This window comes from Bidens hawaiensis, unplaced genomic scaffold, assembly GCF_021521415.1.
Source record: "Bidens hawaiensis isolate Kalapana, Puna unplaced genomic scaffold, B.hawaiensis_p1.1 tig00003961_1, whole genome shotgun sequence".
Classification (NCBI taxonomy): Eukaryota; Viridiplantae; Streptophyta; class Magnoliopsida; order Asterales; family Asteraceae; genus Bidens; species Bidens hawaiensis.
The window spans coordinates 1,497,501-1,513,658 of NW_027491228.1; the positions used below are offsets into that span (position 1 = coordinate 1,497,501).

Consider the following 16,158-nt stretch of genomic DNA (forward strand, 5'->3'; position numbering starts at 1 on the left):
TGTCTCTTTTTGAGAGAAGATTTTCTACCATGCCTGACTAAGAAGAGCTTCGAGTCTATCGGGAGAGGATGTGGTGGTAACCCCCTCAGCTTCGTCTAGAGCCGGGCGTCCAGCCGTGTAGAAAGACTCACCCTAGCCACTAAAGCGACCCCACCCCCAACTCTAGCTGAGAAGCACCCTCCATCCATTTCCCCTTTTCCGTGTGCCCAAAAGCCCGACCGCCCGGTTTATGAGCCATTTCCGATTCCCTTACCCAATCTCATGAGAAGCAAGCCCAGCAGGCCCTACCTTAAAATGTCCCCAGACAGCCAGCCCTCACCAGGCTGCTAGCATTGGTAAATGCTCCGCCACGAAGCAAGCTCTCCCGAATACGACAGATGCGGAAGTGGGGAAGCCGGAAGTGGCTAAAGAAGTGGAGGACGAAAGTAGTTGGACAACTGTATACACGAGGGTACATTAGTCTTTTGGGAATTGGCAACATTGACAGAAAGGGGTAGCAGCTACGATTAAATAAAGGACTCTCCTCAACCTAGACATAGAACTCCTAGCTCTGGAGCTGATTGAATTGATTGATTCTTTTGAACAGCTACCGAAAGGCTTCGCTCCTCGCTCACAGAACTCCCCCAAGTCTCAGGTCAAGAGAGAAGAGCGATGGCCTTTCTTGAGTCACTCACTTCTTTTGGGCGCTTTCTGCTTTTATGGTAAAAACCAAGGTTATCACAGTTTGATTTTATTTAATCCTCATCTTGTTCAGTCTTGATGGCAGTTAGTTTCTTTATTTATTACGTCGTTCAGTTCAAAGAGTCATTCTGGCATCTGCTTTCAATGCTTGCTAGTAAACAGCTGTTGTCTCTTTCCTCTCGCCCTTACTTATCTTATAACGTACTCTTTACAAGAGTCGATTCAACAAGAGGAAGAAGAGCTTCTCCCTCAGGTAACTTCGCTACTTTGAGAACAGCGAGAGCAGAATCCGAATCAGACTTTAAGCTATCAGGGCTGTTTGGCAGTGCTAAAATCAGCTCAGGGGAAGGGGTCGTTGAATAAGCAAAACAACCAATTGATGCCGTTATAGAAGAATTTCCACCTATGGATGAGAATTCGGAATTAGAAATGGATAATGCTGTTTGGACTCCTACCGAAGCTGGGACACAAGCCCAAGGCATGGATCTGGTTCGAGAAAGGGTGGATGAAGACTTGGTTGAGCCTGAACCCGGTCCTTTGAGGGATCTCTAAATCCTTAAGTTAAGTCCCAGGATACGGGCCCCTCTCCCCTTGAGGATTGGATTGACTTGGTTATTGCGGAACCAGCGTTCTCACTTTGCCAACTTTGAAAAGAGAGATCTATGATCCCCATAAAGGAAAGATAAGAAATAGATAATGTCTATGAGCCCTATGACCTTTCACTCCCGGAATGTGCTTTAATGCAAGGAAGCACTTCCCGGACATCTATATCTAATTTGAAACCAGATATCCTTCTTTTTTCTATTCGGGAACTTCATTCTATTAAAAAAAGGCGCCGGTAGGTTTGAGCAACATAGCTATTCTAATCATTGCTAGCAGCGCAGCCGTTGACAAATCCGCCTTAGCCTCAGGTAGTTAATACTTTCAGGGGGAGCAGGATCATCATTTCCACTAAAGTCGTGGAACCGGCTTCCATCTAAAAAAAGATGATTAGTTTCATCTATATAATTTCGTTTCTGAGCAGAAGGTGCTCTTGGCTCGACGTCGTTTTTCTATTCTACTAGAACCCTTCTTTTTTTATTGGGTTGTAATTGTAATGTAAATAGTTTGCGATGGAGCTCGAGTAGAAAGTATTGATTAATTTCTCAGGGGCAACGATCTAGGGTTAATGCCAATCAATAAATTGGAACAACTTCGTAAGTATATCTTCGATATAGAAATCGAAAGGATCCGATTCGAGCAAATTTTAAACAAATTTGAAAATCCAAAAATTTTTGTTGGAACGGCTAAAACTTTTCGATTCACGGTGTATCGTGCACGAATAAACCATCGGTATGATTCTTTGATAGAAAGAAATCACAAAAAGGGGTATGTTGCTACCATTTTGAAAGGGTTAAGAAGCACCGAAGTAATGTCTAAACCCAATGATTTAAAACCAAGATAAAGGATCCCAGAACAAGGAAACGCCACTTCAATTGTCTCACGGATCCAAATACAGAATCCAAATCTATTTTAAACGAGACGAAAAAGGGAGGGTTAAAGACTTCTCAAAAAATAAAAAGATTAATATCTTTAAGATATTTTAAAATTCTTGAACTTGAGTTATGAGTACAAATGATTTTTTTTCAGGAAGAAAGCTAAAAAAAATGACTATGAGTTAAATTATAGACTAATTTTTTGAGCGCAAGAAATTGCAATCATCATGTATATGGAAAGTTCTTCTGATCGTCTATGCGAAGTACAATAAAGAGAACAGTTGTTGGGCCATTTGAAGATACAGAAGAGATCTCCCTCATCACGATCTAAAATCGTTGCCAGAGCTTGACTTTAATTATCTTCGCAAAGCTCTGGGCCGAGGAGAATATGATGATTCATTGGAAGGTTGGGTCACCACACATCTACATCATCAATCAAAGGTGGACTACAAAGACTTTGAAGTGAATAAGGGTCGGAAGTACAAGAATCCAAGAGAAATAGACCCAAATACCGGAGAGCCACGAACCATGTGGAGATACAGAGCGCCAAAGGACTGTCACGAAATTTATCATGGCAAGCCTTTCATTCCTAACACTCTCCGAGACTTCATTGGTTGGGAGTTTGATAATACAACAAGTGAGGCCGTCATCCACTGCCGTGACATGCACGAGATACGAGTGTTTGACGAGCATGAGCTAATGGGACTACACATGGAGGTTGTGAAGAAGCTCTACAACTCACCGCTGGGGACCGTCGAGGATCCTGGTCGTCAGAACACAGACCGGATAGTTGAAGCCTTCAACAAGTTCGTCCGAAGACTTTTTGAACTTCCACTAACCGAGGACGAATGTCTGGTCTACGACACCGACGGGTTCCAATACTAAAGACTAGAGGGAGATTGTTAGGTCCCATTTTTGTATATTTAGTTCTTTGTATTGGATTTGTATGTATTGGGCCTATTATTCTTTTTGTATATTATGGCCCAAGGGAAATGTGTAAACAAGCCCATTGGGCATTTGACAATGACAAGTTTCTCATGCATGCTTCCCTATAAATAGGAAGCATGCCATGAGATAAACAACCTTTTGCAAAATCTCTAACTCACACATACTTACTCTCTCACTAGTTCTCTCTTTTTCGCTCACTTCTCCTTAACCCGCAAATAACCCTTAAGATCTGAGACCTCTTAGGTGACTTAGTGTGATTTCCGCTAGCACTAAGCTTGGTTGATCCAGATCCACCCACGGTTTGGGACCTACAGGTATCTGTTTTGTAAAAATATCAGAGTTATGGGTTTGGAAGTTTTAAAATAATATTCTTTTAATAAAATAATGGATTCAAATGCCCATTTAATAACATAAATCAAGTTTGACAAGATATGAGCGGAAGCCTTTTTAATAAAATATCAAGTTTACCCTAAGTACATGTAGAATTAATCATATGCACAATATCATTTCTCTGAACAGTCCCGTAGACTTCCAGAGGCATGTTTGATGATATACATGGCCTCAGGGAACTCAGAGTCAGCATGTATAAATAGATCCAGACACATGTATACTCTTAATCTGAGTATGCCCGTTTCTTATTATCGTAACACATTTTAAGGATTCGTAAATCCTATGCAAACAGTCAGACTCTAAAAGAGTTGTAAAAGTTTAGGGCGTATTCACCTTTTATGATTGCAATAAGATTCTGACACTGATTCCTGTTTATGATCAGTTTCAGTTACTGACCCCTGTCTGTAAATCAGTTTCTGTTACTGATTCATGTTTTCTGATTTCTGCTTTCTGATTGATTGATTGACTGTTATGTCGGACCTATAGTACGAGAATAACATTTGTATAAATATTTAGATCAACGATTTAGCTTCAGACCTGTAGTTTGTTTTGTATAGCTTTAACCTTGACAAATCATTTGTTTGTATAAAACATTTGGACCTTTAGTCCTTTTGTTTAGTCATTAGTTATATGCTAGGTTTCTTCTTTAGGAAGAAACATCTATACCAGATTTCTTTTTCAAGAAGAAACATTACTTTAACTATAATCTTTGTGAATGAATATTTCTTAATCATTAAGAAATACTATTTTAACTATACTCCTTGTGTGTAAATGCTTACGTTTCTTAATTATGAAGAAACAATAATTTATCTTATAACCTTTGCTTATGAAAAGTTATACTAGGCATATCAGTAATCAAGGTTCAGGCTATACTCTTGACTATGGTTTAAGCCATTATAATAACAATAAAATAATAACTTAAACAGAACCCTTACCTCGCATGGGTATTTGGTGTTAGTTTTCTAAGACCGATTGAGCAGCACTTCTATTCTCTATCGCGTTCTAGAGCTTAGACTGTCAGAGCTTCGGAGCTTGGCACGTTCTACGAGATTGGCATGCAAACCGAGGCTAAGTGTGTGAAAATGGTGTGTGTTGGTGTGAGATGGAATGTGCCGAATACCCATCTATTTATAGCTGGTTTCCAGCTTCTTCACGTCACGCGAAGGAGATGTTCAACTATTTTGTCTTTCGTGTAGCGCGAAGACCTTGAAACATAATCCTTTGCATCGTGCGAAGGAAGGTATTTTATATTTTCATTTTCAGTCCTAATTCTATCCAAAAATATTAAAGCGGCCCTTATGCGGCTCGCGGTGTGCGGCACATTACGTCCATCGCCCGAGTCCGTGCGTGTGCGCTAGGATTATGGAGAGTGGTTATGCACATAAGAATATTACTATGGAAACTCTTTTCCTTATAATGAGCTTTCATTTCTTTTCTTGTTTCCATATGAGATGAAATTTCCCTTTCTTATTTATACATATGTGAAATGCTTCTACTTTCTTCCATCTTCTCATGTGGGATGGATTTTCTTACTTCGTTAGCATAAGAATGCTAAAATTTTCTTATCTAATTTTTCTCATTACTTGTTTTTGAAATTATTTTTAATTTCCTTATTTTTCAAAGTTGACACATCTTACCTAAAATAAATATGGGTTTTCTCAAGATATTACTCAATATCATAAGAAAAATTAAAGATATTTGGCCTAACGGTATCATGTTGTCTTTAAATGATAGAGAAGAGAAATAGAGAATTTTAAGTTGACTCTTACTAGTAATTAAATTTTTGATTGGTTACAATACAACCATGAAACACCAATTTGTGTTTAGTTTAATTTATGAAATTAGAAGTGACCATGCATCAAATAATTTTTGTTACATTTGTGTTTTGAATCTTCCAGCTTTATTCCCTCCGACACACATAACCGTCAGCATTCCTCACTATCATCCTTTTCTCAGGCCAACTTTCAAATCTCATTTGCTTTTGAGGTTTACATGCATGTATTTTTTGTCACAAAAGACATTAAAGAAAATGACAGCTTTCCATTTTATAATGAAACTTTAAACTTTTCTTTTGTCTGATTACATTTTGTTATTTAATAATTTTCATCACTAAATCACACTTATACCCTTACCATCAACAACATACTCATCCCACTACATATACTTTTCTGATCATCTACACCGACATATCATGGATTCATGGTGCATCGCTACGTTGTTAATTACATTCTTTTGTCACCTAACAATAATACTTATAAATTATAATTCTAAGCCACATGTTGTTCTGGTAATCAGAAAGAAATCATAAATACATGCAAACAAACATACAGATGTCCGCATGAATCTAGAAACATATGCTAGGATATCACAATAATTTCATTGCCAAAGCCCAAAAAATAAAATCAATAATCGATTTTCTTCTTCGATTTATATATCCTCAATTTCATACACCATTCATAGGTTAATTTCTGAACTCTAGCTAGGTATGTTTTTCCTATATTAATCTGTTTATCTATTGTTTTCTTTTTCTTATATTAATCTGTTTGTCACATCATTTTTGTTTGTTGTTGTGATAAATATTGAATTAAATTTCGCTTAATTTTGGCTATGATTAGGGTTTTTCGCTTATGTTATTAACTTGGCTTATATTTATTACTAGGCTTGAAACCCATATTATTAGCGAAGTTTCAAAACTTAGTGTTAAACCTCAAAAGTGTTTCCAACAAAAGGTTTATAGATGATTGAAAGTTATGAACTTTCTACTTGTAATCTTTGCTAATTGAATTATAATCCAATTGCTTTAGGTTGGTTACCTGATTTGCATGAAAAATACTTAAGAACTCATTTTGATCTTGCTTAGCGGTTCGTATAGAGGTTATAATGTCACAGATCCCAAACATTTACTTTTAAAAGTTGGTGCTTAAATTTATTTATTTTTTACCAAATATATTGACCATTTTTGTATTTAACTCATATATATAATTATTCTTTTGCTGAATTAAACTTTTTTCTTTTAATTCTACAAGATTCATTATTTATTTATGTGGAAGAAAGTTTTAAGTCAGAAGCCTTTAGGAAAGCAGCCATTAAGTAATACAAGAATTAGTTAATAGTATGTGGAAGTGCATGTGTGCACATGGTGATGGGGTCCTTAATTGAGTCTATTTGCGGCAATAGCATGTTCAAATAAAGCAACCAAACGGCCCAAAAGTTAACCATCATTGTTTATATAGTAGGATGTTTTTGCATTATCGTTAGAGCCGGTAGTAGTTCTGGACCGTAAACGGTGCTACGTGTTAAAGCCTTAATGCTTGAGAGCGTAAAGTGCCTAATTACGTGTTGAAGCTCGTTATAGCCACTCAATCCTCGTAGAAGGAGAGGGCTCGCTCTTGTTTATTGTATACTTTATCGACCTTTTTTTTTATAAATCCTTTGAATTGTTTGTTTGATTGTTAATAGAAAAATTATTGAACTTATTTTGATATATTGGAAGTGAGGTGAGTGAAATGTCCTCATGATAATCAATAAAAGTTGTATGAGTAATAATATAGCCCACTTGTGATGTGAATGGCAACCCTTGGTTTGACCATGATTCAACTGATATAATGGATCATGATGTCTTCCATTGAAAGTCTTTCTTTAAAAAAACATTTGAAACTACTCCCAATATTCAAGTGAGCATTTATGAGACGGAATGTTAATTGTTCATATTGATTTTGACGCTCCAAATATAACTCACACAAGAGCACCATAAAGGAGGAAACCCATCATTGTGGGAACACCCCTCTAAGTAAAGTTTTGAACTTGAAATCATAAGATCTCAAGTTTCACTCATCACCCGCCATTGGACCAGAAGGTTATTGCCATTCAAAGTCTTCCTAATAACCTTGATTAAACAGCATGGTCATAGAATTTACAGTGTGAAAATATAAAAAAAGAGTTACATCATATGGACAATGGTTCATGTCAACTATTATAATGAATTTAAGAAGAGGATTCTTGGGTATAAACTTAATCTTCAAATAAACAAAATATATCTCAAAACATATATATCCTTATCAATTGATTTTAGAACCAAACCTTATATAAACTTATGAGTTGTAATTGATGAAGTTTACATTGTTAAAAATCCCTATAACAAGAAACATACATTTCAACTTTTTTTTTTCTTTTCTTAACAAAGCCCATTATTTCAATTTATAAAGATTAAACAATTTACTTAAAACTTCAATATTTTGTATTAATCATGAAATTGATAGAATTCAGCCATCCCTTTTTTATACAATATATGTTCTTATATTGTTAATTAATAAGTTAAAAGGATAATGATACAACTTGCCCAAAAGTAAGACTACAATGGAATTGGTTATTGGTGTAACATTACGCACTTGAAAAAGTAACAAAAACGATGTCGTTTTAATGCCATATATGATGCATTCAGTCAGCACCTGCATATATTTATTCCTTTTCGCAACAATGATATTGATGGAGGGGGGCATTAAGATAGATGTCATAACTATACATACCTCTTTTGGCTTTTGTTGCAGTTGTAAAGCGAGTGAGAACCCTTATGGGCTTTGTGTTGAAGAAAAGCACTAAACTACAAAGATTCAATATTCCTATTAAAAAATAAAACAAAGATTCAATATTCAAGGATAATCAATTTCTTAGGATAACATTCAAAATATAAATAGACGGGTTGCCGTGTAATACAGCGAGGAGCATAACACTTAGGTTGCTGATTTATAATATTATACTGAGAAAAAAAAAAACATTAACCAATTAACCAAAAATCCAATTAAAACGTAATTATTTTAAAATTTATATATAGCTATAAATTACGCATATTAAAAATAAAAAAACAATCGCTATAATGATATGTTTTTTTAAATGATGTATAAAATAATTATTGACGTATTAAAAAAGATGAGGGGAAATTTCATGTGACTTACATATGATAAAAAGATTTAGTTTTAAAGAATTGTGTATTTTTTAGAAGTTCTAATTAATAATAGGAATATGTCATAGGATAGTTTCAAGTTTCAAAAGTGTTTTAATTAGCTAGGTCACTCATGCAATTTTGTTTTAAATCGGATTAATAAATCTTCAAATCGAATTTTTAGTACGTCAAGAAAGCAATAAAGGAGAATAAGTGGGCGTCAGAATTCGCAATATATTTAGTTATATTTAAAAAAATTAAAAAAAAGCATACATTATATTAAAAATATATAAAATTCACGTTATTACTCAATACCAACATAAAAAAATAGATAAAAAATTTTCCTCATTGAAACAAAAACAAAACATAATAATAAAAAAAAATGTTAAAAACTTAAAACATATAGTTTAAGAAAATATGAAAACTGAGTGACTTAATTGGAACAATTTTAAACTTGAGTTGCTTAATTGAAACACTTTTAAAACTTGGTTACTATTTTACAAAGTTACCCCTTAATTTTTTAACATCTTAAATCTATAATAATATATATAAACGAAGCCCCTAAAATCCTAGGTGTCGTGATGTGGTCGCTCCCCCCTTTTATGGAAGCCACCAGATTGTTTGATTTTTAAATAGAGCCCTCTCATTGATTTAATCCAAATTCATGGGTATGGGTCTTACCAAAACCAGATAGCTCTTAAACGAGTTATAACATCGCATTAAATTAAAAATTAATCTTACCAATTATTTGATATGAAAATCCTATAAAATTGGGATATACTAAAATTTAATATCCAATTTAAAAAGAAAAAGATATTATTTATAATTAATAAAAAATTTTATAGTAAAAAACATAAGCAGGTCATGGGTCACCAAATCCAGATAGCTTTTAAACGGGTTATAACATATCATTTATTTATGAAACCCTTTTGTTAGGACCCGGATCTTTGATCCTCGAAGATCAACTATCTGTGGTGACTGTTTCTATCTCTATAGATCTTTATTTCCAAAATATAGGCGACTTTTACACCTTCCATGGTTGGAATGTCATTTCCAAATAGTAGTATGTTATCAACATACAATACTAAGAAAGTGATGATGCTCCCACAAGCTTTCTTATACACACAAGCTTTATCACTGTTTTTGATGAATCCAAATTTCTTGACTTCCTCATCAAAGCGGCGATTCCAACTTCTAGATGCTTGTTTCAATCCATAGATTGATTTCTTTAACTTGTATATTTTATTAGGATGTTGTCGATTGACAAAACCTTCGGGTTGAATCATATAGACATCTTCCTCAAGATGTCCATTTAGAAAAGCGGTTTTGACATTCATTTGCCATATCTCATAGTCATAATGTGCGGCTATGGCAAACAATATCCTAATAGACTTTAGCATTGCTACGGGAGAAAAAGTTTCATCATAGTCAACCCCTTGAGTTTGAGTGAAACCTTTTGATACAAGTCTTGTTTTATAAGTATCCAAGTTTCCATGCATATCGGTCTTCTTCTTGAAAACCCACTTACTTCCAACCGGTTTGGAATTAAGAGGTGGTACAACCAAATCCCATACTTGGTTGTCATGCATGGATTGCATCTCAACGTTCATGGCTTCAAGCCATTTGTCATAATCGGATTGTGACATTGCATCACGGTATGTGGTGGATTCATCCGAATCTACCACATAGCATCCATCCATGAAAAATCCATATCTTTCGGGTGGATGACTAATTCTACCGGATTTGCGAACATTTTGTGTGTTTTGATCAACCATTTGATCATTCTCAACATCCTCTTGTTTATTGCTAGTATCAACCAAACGTGTATCGGCTTGTGGTTCTCGATCCTCCTCGAGTTCCACCGTTCTACTAGTACCTTCCGTAAGAAACTTAGTTTCCAAGAACTCGGCCTTTTGAGCAATAAACATGTTTTGCTCGGTTGGGTTGTATAAATAATATCCCATTGAGTCTTTGGGATATCCTACAAAGATACACTTACTGGATCGACTTTCAGGTTTGTATTGGGTGTTGTTCTTGACATAAGCCTCACAACCCCATACCTTTAAATATGATAACGATGGAGCCCTTCCATTCCATATTTCAAAAGGTGTCTTGTCCACTTTCTTGTTTGGGGCCATATTTAGAATACGGGCCGCGGAGAGCAAAGCGAAACCCCAAAATGAAAGAGGCAGTGTGCTTCTAGCCATCATAGATCGAACCATATCCAATAGAGTTCGATTCCTCCTCTCGGATACACCATTATGTTGTGGTGTTCCGGGTGGAGTAAGTTGTGAGATGATCCCACAACTTCTAAGATGATCTTGGAAAGCAACACTTAGGTATTCACCTCCTCTATCCGAACGAAGTACTTTGATGGTTTTATCGAGTTGATTTTGTACATTTCAAAAGCTTCATCTTTGTGTCTCAACGAGTACACATACCTATAACGACCTTTGGCAACCTTTGCCTTAGGTTCCTGGTGATGCCTCTTCCTATTTCCACCTTCATTGACTGTGAGAACGGGTAAAACCTTTTTACCCATTCCCGTCTCGTCCGTCTTGAGCATTACGTGAAGCTTACCAATGCTTTTGTCCCATCCATTCATATTTTAATTCATTACGAAGGTCTCAAATTTCTTGGTTAGCCCATTTAGGATCAAATTCGTGGCTAACTCCTTTGAGACGGGACAATTAAGGCGCTCGAGATGATCAATGTGGCTTTTCATCTTAAGCAAATAGGAGGAAACCGATTGGGTTTCTTCCATACAACATGCATGAAGCGCTCGAACCGTTTGGAAGTGTTCCACCCTAGCTTGTGTAAGGAACATTTCCTTAAGTTGGGTGATCATGTCGTATGCTCCATGAAGTTCAAATCCTTTTGAATCTTGGGAATCATAGTTCCCAACATGAGGCAAGAAACTTGCACCGAATCCTCATTGTGCTTAACCCAATCGTTATGGGCTTGGGCATCGTCAACGCTAGGTTCATCGGGAATAGGAACTTCTATTACCTAGTATTTCTTTTCTTGCTTGAGAACGATTCTCAAGTTTCGATACCAATCCATAAAGTTGTTATAGTTTAGACGATCCTTATCAAGAATAGATCTTAGCAATAGGTAATTAACGGGTGGGATAATGACGTTAAGTGGATTGTTGATTGCGGCAATCTACAAATATAACAAAGCTCAATTTTAGTATTTTCGAAATCAATAATTAGTTTTAATCCTTAATACCCTTTATGTCTCCTAGACAATTAATGATTAAAATCTAGAACCCAACGTTACATTTAAATAGTAGTTAGGTGACCTTTATCCTACTATTTAAATTAACAATGTAGTCAACGTTTGACTGCAACCATTTGTCTGATACCGAGTTCCCAAGTGATTGTATAAAAGGATGGTGTTCGACTTATATGGTAAACTCACCTCAAAGTCAGAAGTTTCCTCCAACATGGTTAGGTGACCTTTATCTGATACCGAGTTCCCAAGTGATTTGAGTGTTGTATAAAAGGATGGTGTTCGACTTATTTTATAAAAGATATTTTCGTTTTCTAAATTCTAGATAGGAAAACATTTTATGTACCTTCCATTTGCATGCATTCAAATGTATGGCACTTAGTTGAAAAACCCATTTTCAAAGTTCCTATTAATAAAACCCTTTTTATTATGAAATCATTAGACTTTAATAAAACCAATTTTATTCCTAACGATTTCTAAGGAACCAATTTTATGCTAGTTGTTGATTTTAAGTAGTTAACAATCCAAATTGCAATAGCACAAACAAAAATAAATCAACCAAACAAGCATAAACATACAACCACAAGTTCATAACCTTATCCTCCTAATTTTGACCACACTTGTTGACCGAAGACAAGTGTGCCAAAAAGTCTCTCCTAAGGGACCCATAAGAACATGAACTTGTGTCGGTGAACTCCCACTTGATCCCGCATTCAAATGCTCCAAGTGTTCACCCCCTGTTGTGGTCTCCATCACTTTACTTGGGTCTCCATCCTTGCATCTTCTTTTACAAAAAATATATCCTGATACATTTTTTCTAGTAAAACAAAAGTATCTAATTGATGTGCGTCGGATGATATGTCTATAACAATGAATGACCCTCACAACTAAGCTATAAATTTTAAAACGAAAATCCTAACCACACACAACCGGCAAGTTTACCGGTTGCAAGTAGTATAGACCGAGGAAGTTCGAGTATCGAACACGAGGACACGTAAGGACGCTAATGATCACTAACCCTAGACAAGACCTACCCAAGAATAATATTTAATTGATTTTTAATTTTTAAAAGCTTAACTGAACTAACTGGACTGACTGGCAAAAGTAACCAAAAATAGAAAACTTAACGGGGAACTAACTGTGTTGACTTTGGATGGAGAAAAACGTCTACCTAGGTTTGAATCAAATTGTAGGTCTAAAAAGTAAATGGATAGAATGATATCAAGACACCGGTTCCTAAAAATGACACGACTAAGGATCGCTCGGGCTCACTGGATTACCACTTGGTCTCACTCAACAAGCCTTAACAACTCAAAATCGGCTAAAACAACCAAACCGGAAAACAATTGTTAACGTGTTCTAATGTTGACTCACCTCTTAGTCTCACCAACACTCGACCCTAATGGTAATGAATACTACACAACCAAGGATAGAGGAACAATTTAACTTAAACCAAAATAGATCAACTAGTCGCTCAAAACACCTAAACCGGACAAGAAACGAACTCGCTCTCTTGGAATCCCTATTCTAGCATGCAAAGGCAATGAGATGACCCTACTTCTTATCACCTCTCGGTCTCTAAGAAGGTGTCTAACCGCTGTACTTTAACCAATAAATCATGCAACAAAACCCTACGGTTGTACCTACCGCAAACAAACCCTAAACACAAAGTCTAGAATCAAACAAGCACCGATCAATCAATACAAAACCAATTAACCAACGCAAGGGGTTTAAGCAATGAATTAAGAAAATTTCCAGCCATCAAACACAACCTATTTCATGTCTAAACCAAACTTTACAATAACAATTCAAGTCTATCAATCAAACAATCCAATAAACTCATCAAACTCTAACAATAATCATCATTCCTAGGTAGAACCAACAAGTTTAGCCTAGAATCATAATTGGACAGCCATGAATACTCAATAAAAACATTGTATGACTCATCTCAATCATCAATTCAATCATTCAATGATAAAAAATAATCATAAACAAGTCAATCTCCAAAGTAATTGTAAAAATCTTTAGCAATTAAACAAGAGAATTAAAGTGATGAACAATGAAATAAATGAAAGGATATGGAGTGATTCGGGGCTGCACTTGGCTGTGAAAACTGATGGTAAACGATCCCGAGCCTTGGTTCTTGCCTCTTCCTTCTTCCCTAGCCGCCAAAAGCTCCAACTTTAAGCACGAAAAAGTTTTTTTCTCTCCATCGCTTGCTGCACAGTTCCGATCGGACCAGAATGGCTGCCCTAGGGTTTTATTTTTTTTATATCATAATATGTGTAAGACATGGGCTTGTCCATGATGTAACTGGGCCGGGCTTTGAGCTTTGTCTTGAAATCATATGCGTAAAAGGCCCGTAAGCTCCTCGAAAAGTCCAGTTTGTCATTCTTTTAACCCATAACCTACAAGATAATTAAAACTATGTAAAATCTAGATAAAATAAGTTAAATTACATTAAATATAATATAAAAAGATAGATAAAAGATGCGGAAAATAAGTGTGTTTTACAACACATCAAACATCCCCACACTTAAGACTTTTTCGTCCCTGAAAAAGAATTCCACACAGGATCATAACCAAGTTTAACCGACCACTCTTGGTTTTCTTTATTTATTTATTTATTATTATTAGTTTTTTTTAAAGTATTAGAACAAGTGACCCGTTACCCAAATATTTCTTCCAACTTTCACCTAATAAGCTAGATCAGGTCGATTGCTGGTATTGCTGTCCACTTAATCCCATGCCCCCAATACTTACCGAGGCAAATAAGGCGCGACAATTTTATCAGTTTGAATGACTAAGTGGGACCCACAATTAAGAACCATACTGTACCCGAGCCACCCCAATTTCACTTAAACCTTATATCTAGTTGATCAAAACATGATGTACCATTTTTAAGAATAGCTAAAGACAATCAAGGGTATTGTTTATCCACCTAAGCTTAAGCATTAAGGTCTACCTAGCAGCCATTAGATATGATTAATGTATGTTTAAGTAGCTAAGTAGTAAGTGTTCCCCACTACATGACATACCCCCGTTATCAAGCAATACCCCAAAGTACATCTCCAAGGGTGAGTATGCACAAATTCATCTGTAAGGCTTATATATGACGTGTCCCTTGTGGCCCGTTACTTAATGGTAATAGGGCGCGAGCAAGGGGACCCCATATGACTAACAGCGTAGATGATCAAGTCAGTAATGTATTTGTACTTTGAAGTACGAGGTGATCATGTTTATTGACTTATGTTTGGCAGATAAACTGCGGGTTTGCTCTTTGAGCTCTTTTAATATTCATAAATCCACTTAGGAGATATGAATACCCAGATGATATATCGCATAAAGACCCATGGTGTCCGTCCCTCGGAGCATCCCATCAATACAGGATTTAAGGTTATAAAACCATACGCCTATGAAGTGTTAACCACTAAAACTAGAAGCATGAAATTTATGTTTATATCACAGGCTACTTTGGCATACCTTAATGTTAAACCTACCCAAGCATCGTATGATTATTCTATTCCAATTTCAATAATTTTTACGATCAAACTAAACATAAGGCTTGAATATCACCCGCCTTTTCATCCCATTTTCTATAGTCAAGTCAACAACCAAACCGCCCTTTCATTCTTGGAGGCTGAGCCTACCAGCACATCGAACACAGAGTCTAAACCGTTCGGTTACAATACACTAGTGTGGGTCTAATGGGTACTGTTCTTATTTATTATATATATTTTGAAAACACCAAGAAGTTATGAAACAAACACTACTCGGTAATAATATCATTTCCTGTTTAACGTAGAGAAAACAAATTTCAAGGGACAATTTTGTTTTCAAATTTTTAAATTTTTTTTTTTCAAAATTTTTCTACAACTAAGTAAAATAAATCCCATCCCCACACTTAGAACGAAATCATCCTCGATGAGAACAAGGAAAAGAAATAAAATAAAATAAAAATAAAAAAATATAATATACAAAAATGAAACAAAGAACGGGTTACTCCCCTGGTTTGTATGCAGAACCTTCAATAGTTGAGTAGTAACCAAGCGACCGTATAGCATTTCATTTGCGGCCGCAACCTCGGGAGAACCTGTTCCAAAATGCCATCGTAGCTACCATGCGCATAATATAACCTGCAAAAACTCAATCTCGCTCGTACGTAGCGGCATACAAGACAGAAAACAAAAACATAAAACAAAACAAACGTATTTTCGTGTTTTTGGTTTTTATGATTTTTTTTCATGTTAATACTAGAACACCCCTTAAATCGACTGGCTCGAATGGAAATTGAGTACGAGCGGTTTCATTTTGGAACATCCTGAAAAAATACAAAAACATATGAAACAGATAGCACAAACAAATAACAGAGATACAAACTCTACAACTCGGGCAGTCTCCCGAGTGATGCATCCAGCACGTCTACGTCTCGGTGAGAGAGTCAAGGTAGAATACCTCGACAGTCTGATTAGCCATTGGCTCGCCAATGTA

At 35.9% G+C, this 16,158-nt stretch overlaps 1 pseudogene; it reads left to right on the forward strand.

Annotated features, from left to right (window-relative positions):
* LOC143624775 (NAD(P)H-quinone oxidoreductase subunit 2 A, chloroplastic-like) overlaps positions 1 to 1,233 on the forward strand; it is a 2,587-nt pseudogene extending 1,354 nt beyond the window's left edge.
* The last annotated feature ends 14,925 nt before the right edge of the window (positions 1,234 to 16,158 follow it).